Source organism: Schistocerca americana, chromosome 3, assembly GCF_021461395.2.
Source record: "Schistocerca americana isolate TAMUIC-IGC-003095 chromosome 3, iqSchAmer2.1, whole genome shotgun sequence".
Classification (NCBI taxonomy): domain Eukaryota; kingdom Metazoa; phylum Arthropoda; class Insecta; order Orthoptera; family Acrididae; genus Schistocerca; species Schistocerca americana.
Window position 1 is genome coordinate 852,736,081 of NC_060121.1, and position 8,596 is coordinate 852,744,676.

Here is an 8,596-nt window from a genome sequence, read left to right on the forward strand (position 1 = left end):
GAAAACAGAAAGACTACTCCACTGACAAGAAAAGGTCGCTTAGTCGGAAAAGGCATTGGTAGATCGCATAACTAATGAGGAAGTATTGAATAGGATTGGGGAGAAGAGAAGTTTGTGGCACAACTTGACCAGAAGAAGGGATCGATTGGTAGGACATGTTCTGGGGCATCAAGGGATCACCAATTTAGTATTGGAGGGCAGCGTGGAGGGTAAAAATCGTAGAGGGAGACCAAGAGATGAATACACTAAGCAGATTCAGAAGTATGTAGGTTGCAGTAGGAACTGGGAGATGAAAAAGCTTGCACAGGATAGAATAGCATGGAGAGCTGCATCAAACCAATCTCAGGACTGAAGACCACAACAACAACAACAACAGACTGAAGCGACGAATGAAAATTTGTACCAAGGTTGGGATTCGGATCTTGGACTTTTGCTCACTAAACAGGTGCGCTAACCGTTACGCCACTCTCGCACAGTGGCTCTGCACCGCTGTACGGACTACCCTAACAAGCCTCCCTACAAATTCTTCAAATGGCTCTGAGCACTATGGGTGGTCATCAGTCCCCTAGAACTTAGAACTACTTAAACCCAACTAACCTAAGGACATCACACACATCCATGCCCGAGGCAGAATTCGAACCTGCGACCGTAGCAGTCGCGCGGTTCCGGACTGCAGCGCCTAGAACCGCTCGGCCACCGAGCCGGGCAAGCCTCCCTCCTCCATCCAAATTCCCATTTACTCCTCAGCCCACTTGATTTCCCCCTAAACTCGAAAAGTATGGCACAGGCTCTCGAGCTGCTTGGTGTTTTAATCAAATTAAACTAAATTGTTCCTGAGATCTTTTCAAGCCTCAAGCATAAGGTTCTATAAGCGTATAGTATCATCTTATTAAAGCACCTACACCTGGATTTAGGGCAAGAACCCCCGTTTCATACGATCTGAGGTATTGCAATACACACTATGTGATCAGAAGTATCGGGACACCTGTCTGAAAATGATTTACAACTTCGGTGCGCCCTCCATCGGTAATGCTGGAATTCAGTATGGTGTTGTCCTACCCTTAGCCTTGATCACAGCTTCCACTCTACATCTACATCTACATTAATACTCCGCAAGCGACCCAACGGTGTGTGGCGGAGGGCACTTTACGTGACACTGTCATTACTTCCCTTTTCTGTTCCAGTCGCGTATGGTTCGCGGGAAGAACGACTGTCTCAAAGCCTCCGTGCGCGCTCGAATCTCTCTAATTTTTGCATTCGTGATCTCCTCGTGAGGTATAAGTAGGGGGAAGCAATATATTCGATACCTCATCCAGAAACGCACCCTCTCGAAACCTGGACAGCAAGCTACACCACGATGCAGAGCGCCTCTCTTGCAGAGTCTGCCACTTGAGTTTGCTAAACATCTCCGTAACGCTATAACAGTTACCAAATAACCCTGTGACGAAACGCGCCGCTCTTCTTTGGATCTTCTCTATCTCTTCCGTCAACCCGATCTGGTACGGACCCCACACTGATGAGCAATACTCAAGTATAGGTCGAACGAGTGTTTTGTAAGCTACCTCCCTTGTTGATGGACTACATTTTCTAAGGACTCTCCCAATGAATCTCAACCTGGTACCCGCCTTACCAACAATTAATTTTATATGATCATTCCACTTCAAATCGTTCCGCACGCATACTCCCAGATATTTTACAGAAGTAACTGTTACCATTGTTTGTTCCGCTATCATATAATCATACAATAAAGGATCCTTCTTTCTATGTATTCGCAATACATTACATTTGTCTATGTTAAGGGTCAGTTGCCACTCCCTGCACCAACTGCCTATCCGCTGCAGATCTTCCTGCATTTCGCTACGATTTTCTAATGCTGCAACTTCTCTGTAAACTACAGCATCATCCGCGAAAAGCCGCATGGAACTTCCTACACTATCTACTAGGTCATTTATATATATTGTGAAAAGCAATGGTCCCATAACACTCCCCTGTGGCACGCCAGAGGTTACTTTAACGTCTGTAGACGCCTCTCCATTGATAACAACATGCTGTGTTCTGTTTGCTAAAAACTCTTCGATACAGCCACACAGCTGGTCTGATATTCCGTAGGCTCTTACTTTGTTTATCAGGCGACAGTGCGGAACTGTATCGACGCCTTCCGCAAGTCAAGGAAAATAGCATCTACCTGGGAGCCTGTATCTAATATTTTCTGGGTCTCATGAACAAATAAAGCGAGTTGGGTCTCACACGATCGCTGTTACCGGAATCCATGTTGATTCCTACACATTAGATTCCGGGTTTCCAAAAACTACATGATACTCGAGCAAAAAACATGTTCTAAAATTCTGCAACAGATCGACGTCAGAGATATAGGTCTATAGTTTTGCGCATCTGCTCGACGACCCTTCTTGAAGACTGGGACTACCTGTGCTCTTTTCCAATCATTTGGAACCTCCCGTTCCTCTAGAGACTTGCGGTACACGGCTGTTAGAAGGGGGGCAAGTTCTTTCACGGACTCTGTGTAGAATCGAATTGGTATCCCATCGGGTCCAGTGGACGTTCCTCTGTTGAGTGATTCCTGTTGCTTTTCTATTCCTTGGACACTTATTTCGATGTCAGCCATTTTTCCGTTTGTGCGAGGATTTAGAGAAGGAACTAAGAGTGCGGTCTTCCTCTGTGAAACAGCTTTGGAAAAAGGTGTTTAGTATTTCAGCTTTACGCGTGTCATCCTCTGTTTCAAAGCCATCATCATCCCGGAGTGTCTGGATATGCTGTTTCGAGCCACTTACTGATTTAACGTAAGACCAGACTTCTGTCAAGTCGGTACATAGAATTTTACTTTCGAATTCACTGAACGCTTCACGCATAGCCCTCCTTACGCTAACTTTGACATCGTTTAGCTTCTGTCTGTCTGAGAGGTTTTGGCTGCGTTTAAACTTGGAGTGAAGCTCTCTTTGCTTTCGCAGTAGATTTCTAACTTTGTTGTTGAACCACGGTGCGTTTTTCCCGTCCCTCACAGTTTTACTCGGCACGTACCTGTCTAAAACGCATTTTACGATTGCCTTAAACGTTTTCCATAAACACTCAACATTGTCAGTGTCGGAACAGAAATTTTCGTTTTGATCTGTTAGGTAGTCTGAAATCTGCCTTCTATTACTCTTGCTAAACAGATAAACCTTCCTCCCTTTTTTATATTCCTATTAACTTCTATATTCAGGGATGCTGCAACGGCCTTATGATCACTGATTCCCTGTTCTGCACTTACAGAGTCGAAAAGTTCGGGTCTGTTTGTTATCAGTAGGTCCAAGATGTTATCTCCACGAGTCGGTTCTCTGTTTAATTGCTCGAGGTAATTTTCGGATAGCGCACTCAAAATAATGTCGCTCAATGCTCTGTCCTTACCACCCGTCCTAAACATCTGAGTGTCCCAGTCTATATCTGGTAAATTGAAATCTCCACCTAAGACTATAACATGCTGAGAAAATTTATGTCAAATGTGTTCCAAATTTTCTCTCAGTTTTTCTGCCACTAATGCTGCTGAGTCGGGAGGCCGGTAAAAGGAGCCAATTATTAACCTAGCTCGGTTGTTGAGTGTAACCTCCACCAATAATAATTCACAGGAACTATCCACTTCTACTTCACTACAGGATAAACTACTACTAACAGCGACAAACACGCCACCACCGGTTGCATGCAAACTACCCTTCTAAACACCGTCTGTGCCTTTGTAAAAATTTCGGCAGAATTTATCTCTGGCTTCAGCCAGCTTTCTGTACCTATAACGATTTCAGCTTCGGTGCTTTCTATCAGCGCTTGAAGTTCCGGTACTTTACCAATGCAGCTTCGACAGTTTACAGTTACAATACCGATTGCTGCTTGGTCCCCGAATGTTCTGACTTTGTCCCGCACCCTTTGAGGTTGTTGCTCTTTCTGTACTTGCCCGAGGCCATCTAACCTAAAAAACCGCCCAGTTCACGCCACACAACCCCTGCTACCCGTGTAGCCGCTTGCTGCGTGTAGTGGACTCCTGACCTATCCAGCAGAACCCGAAACCCCACTACCCTATGCCGCAAGTCGAGGAATCTGCAGCCCACACGGTCGCAGAACCGTCTCAGCCTCTGATTCAGACCCTCCACTCGGCTCTGTACCAAAGGTCCGCAGTCAGTCCTGTCGACGATGCAAAAGCAGATGGTGAGCTCTGCTTTCATCCCTCTAGCGAGACTGGCAGTCTTCACCAAATCAGATAGCCGCCGGAAGCCAGAGAGGATTTCCTCCGATCCATAGCGACACTCATCATTGGTGCCGACATGAGCGATCACCTGCAGATGGGTGCACCTTTACCCTTCATGGCATCCGGAAGGACCCTTTCCACATCTGGAATGACTCCCCCCGGTATGCACACGGAGTGCACATTGGTTTTCTTCCCCTTTCTTGCTGCCATATCCCTAAGGGGCCCCATTACGCGCCTGACGTTGGAGCTCCCAACTACCAGTAAGCCCACCCTCTGCGACCGCCCGGATCTTGCAGACTGAGGGGCAACCTCTGGAACAGGACAAGCAGCCATGTCCGGCCGAAGATCAGTATCAGCCTGAGACAGAGCCTGAAACCGGTTCGTCAGACAAACTGGAGAGGCCTTCCGTTCAGCCCTCCGGAATGTCTTTCGCCCCCTGCCACACCTCGAGACGACCTTCCACTCTACCACAGGTGAGGGATCAGCCTCAATGTGGGCAGTATCCCGGGCAGCCACAGTCGTGGTCAGATCGGGGGATGCGTGGCACGAGCTGGCCATCCCCGACAAACCCCATCCGGACCCCCACAGTGATGCCCATTGGCAACAGCCTCAAACTGTGTGACCGAAGCCAACACTGCCTGAAGCTGGGAGCGAAGGGATGCCAACTCAGCCTGCTTCCGAACACAGCAGTTGCAGTCCCTATCCATGCTAAAAACCGTTGTGCAAAGAACCTCTGAACTAATCTACTGAGAGCACAAACAAATCGACACAAAATTTAAACGGTTATTAAAATACAAGATTGCCTAGTAAATGCAGTAATGCTGCTACTTGCGCACTGCTGACACACTGCTCGGCGGCGGGAGGAGACTACGCGATTTTACACCATTCAGGTACTAAAACGCGATGCTACAACTCTCAAATACTATAATATGCCCGAAATTTATGAATTAAACAATGCAAGTACCAAAAACGCGCAAAGAAATTAAGAATTAAACTATGTAACAAGTAAGTAAGCTAGGAGTATACGACTTTCTGCTGGCAGCTGCTTATCCAACGGCGGCAGGGAGCACACTCTCGCAGGCATTCGTTCAAACAGGTGCTGCAAGGTTTCTTGGGCAATGGCAACCCATTCTTCACGGAGTGTTGCACTGAGGAGAGGTATCGATGTTGGTCGGTGAGGCCTGGCACGAAGTCGGCGTTCCAAAACATCCCAAAGGTGTCCTGGAGGATTTAGGTCAGGACTCTGGGCAGGTCAGTTCATTACAGGGGTGTTATTATCTTGTAACCACTCCGCCACAGGTTGTGCATTACGAACAGGTGCTCGATCGTGTTTAAAGATGCAATCGCCATCCCCGAATTGCTCTTCAACAATAGGAAGCAAGAAGGTGCTTAAAACATCAATGTATGCCTGTGCTGTGATAGTGCCACGCAAATCAACAATGGGTACAAGCCCCCTCCATGAAAAACACAGTCACACCATAACACTACCGCCTCGTAATTTCACTCTTGGCGCTATACACGTTGGCAGATGATGTTCACTGGGCATTCGCCATACCTACACCCTGCCATCGGATCGCCACACTGTGTATCGTGATTCGTCACTCCAAGCAACGTTTTTCTACTGTTCAATCGTCCAATGTTTAAGCTTCTTAACTTAAGCGAGACGTCTTTTGGCATTTACCGGCGTGATGTCTGACTTAAGAGCAGCTACTCGACCATGAATTCCAAGCTTTCTCACGTCGTGCCTAACTGTCATAGTACTTGCAGTGGATCCTGATGCAGTTTGGAGTTCCTGTGTGATGGTCTGGATAGATGTCTGCCTATTACACATTACGACCCTCTTCAACTACCCGCGGTCTCTGTCAGTCAACAGACGAGGTCGGCTGTACGCTTTTGTGCTGTACGTGTCCGTTCACGTTTCCACTTCACTACCACATGGGAAACAGCGGACCTAGGGATGTTTAGGAGAGTGGAAATCTCGCGTACAGACGTATGACACAAGTGACACCCAATTACCTGACCCCATTTGAAGACAGTGAGTTTCACGGTGCGCCACATTCTGCTCTATCACGATGTCTAATGACTACTGAGGCCGCTGATATGGAGTATCTGTCAGTAAGTGGCAGCTCAATGCAAGTACTATGAAAAACGTATGTTCTTGGGGGTGTCTGGATACTTTCGATCACATAGTGCAGTTGGAGACCCTCTGCAATGCTGTTTGTGTTTAGCGGGAATACCAAGTGAGCTGAGGCGTGAATGGGAATATGGACCGAGGAGGGAGGCGTGCTAGGGTAGTCCGTGCAGTGGTGCAAAGCCACTCTGCCAGGGTGGAGTAGTGGTTAGCGCATCTATGTAGGGAGCTGGAGTCCCACGTTCGAGTCCTAGCCTTAGCGCGAATTTTCATTCGTGGCTTCAGTCTGCATATACAGGGAGGACGACGAACTACAGGGACGGAAGGGAACAAGTCCTCTGAACTTGTGTCCGGATGAGTACGGTGTGCGTTGAACGACAAAATGTCGTCTGGAAACACGGTACAGAGCTGCATCGCAGAGGGATAGTAACGGGTGTCATGCAGGATACACATAATCGTACTTCGGCTTACACTATGTTGACAAGCCACTTCTCTGGAGCTTGTACTAGCGTTCGTCTCAGTATTCTTTACATCTGGTCCTCCGAATCTTATGTACGACAATCCTCCGCCTCCCTGCTCGTTCGTCTGCCTGAAAGGACCCACGATCACATAAGCGCTCAAAAAGGGCCTGAAATGTTGTGTGACGCTGTTCGTGGCTCTGAAAATACTTGTTTAGGCATAGCCGTGCTGTCTCTCGACCGTTTCCATCTGCATAGTCGTACACAAACACCAATTCGGCTTGTCCCCAACATGACTGATGGGTGATTCTGCTGCTTTCAGTTCGGTGCATCAATCACACAGCCTGCAACACACACGGAACACGCGGCACGCGGTCAGAGGAACTTTCATTCGTCAGCGCCATCTAAAGTGGCAGCGATGCATTTACAGACACTTGTTCATATGACCTTTTTTCCTCCATTTCCATTCAGGAATCCGTACCTTCATTTTGTCCGTTTTATTAACATTCACCCTGTATACGTCATCGCTGTTTCAGACTTGAAATGGTCTCTGGAACCACATAGTTTCACTTAATATTTGTTTCACTTATTATCCCTTGTGTAGCCCGAGGTCTACGTGGGAATGAAAGCGGCACTTCGGCTGTTTATTTTTGTTTTATTCAATTCCTTTGTCATCACGTTCTGTGTGACCATGCGAGCCTAAGTTACCTGACCATGAAAGGAGTCAGTAGTCAGTTTACATAACGCCGATTAAATTAAAAAGTGTGTAGACAAAACAACTAAAGAGTTAGCATTCTGAGTTAGTATACTAAGTATCAAATTATAGACGAAAGTTCTCAATTTCAGTAGAAAATAGTGTGTGTGCCAGAATGAAACATTTCAATTTAGATTTGAAATCGTCGGGTTTATCACTTTTTTTTCAGTTGAAGCAGAGACCTATTAAAATGAAAACTCCTAAATAGTACACACCTTTCTGTGCAAAGTACAGACGACGAATTGAAGCTGTGGGAACAAAATGAAATATATTTTAGTTCTAGGTCTAGGTTAGGTTGATATAAGACAGTTGGTTTGTGAGTTGAAGAAACCAACGAATGTCATTTCATGAAAAGAAATATCATTATTGATATGATGAGTATTTTATGCATATTTGATTTTGAATAATAATATGTGGGCATTTTCTGATTACATAACGAGTCAAAGCACACTTGTGGCATCGGCTGGTAAAATGTTTCCCATTTTTGTAACGAAATGCTTATCACACGTTACATTAAACAACACCCACTTGAGCATTATTGAACTGTAGGTCCGCCTCAATATGGATTCCGCAAACAACGATCATGCGAAACCCAGCTCGATCTGTTCGTTGACGAAACCCGGAAGAAAATATATACCGGCGCCCAGTTGATGTCGAGTACATTGACTTCGGAATGCATTTGGTGCAGTTCTCCCATACGGTCCAGTGAACAAAACACTAGTGCAAGGAATATCAGACAGCTTTGTGGCTGGATTGTAGAGCATCTAGCAAATAGAAGACAGCAGGGCATTCCTAACGGAGAGGAATCATCAGGCGTAAGCGTACCCAAGGGACTGTTATAGGACCATTGCAGTTCGCAATATACGTTTTCAACACACACTACTGTAACTTATTGAGCTTAAACATGCGGACAAAACAATTATTGCACGATGTTCTTGGTTTGAAGGACCCTGTTAGTTTCTTCATTTCATTGAACGAGCACCTAGTTTCATTGCAACCCAGAGTTTGTCAGTTCTCTCGCC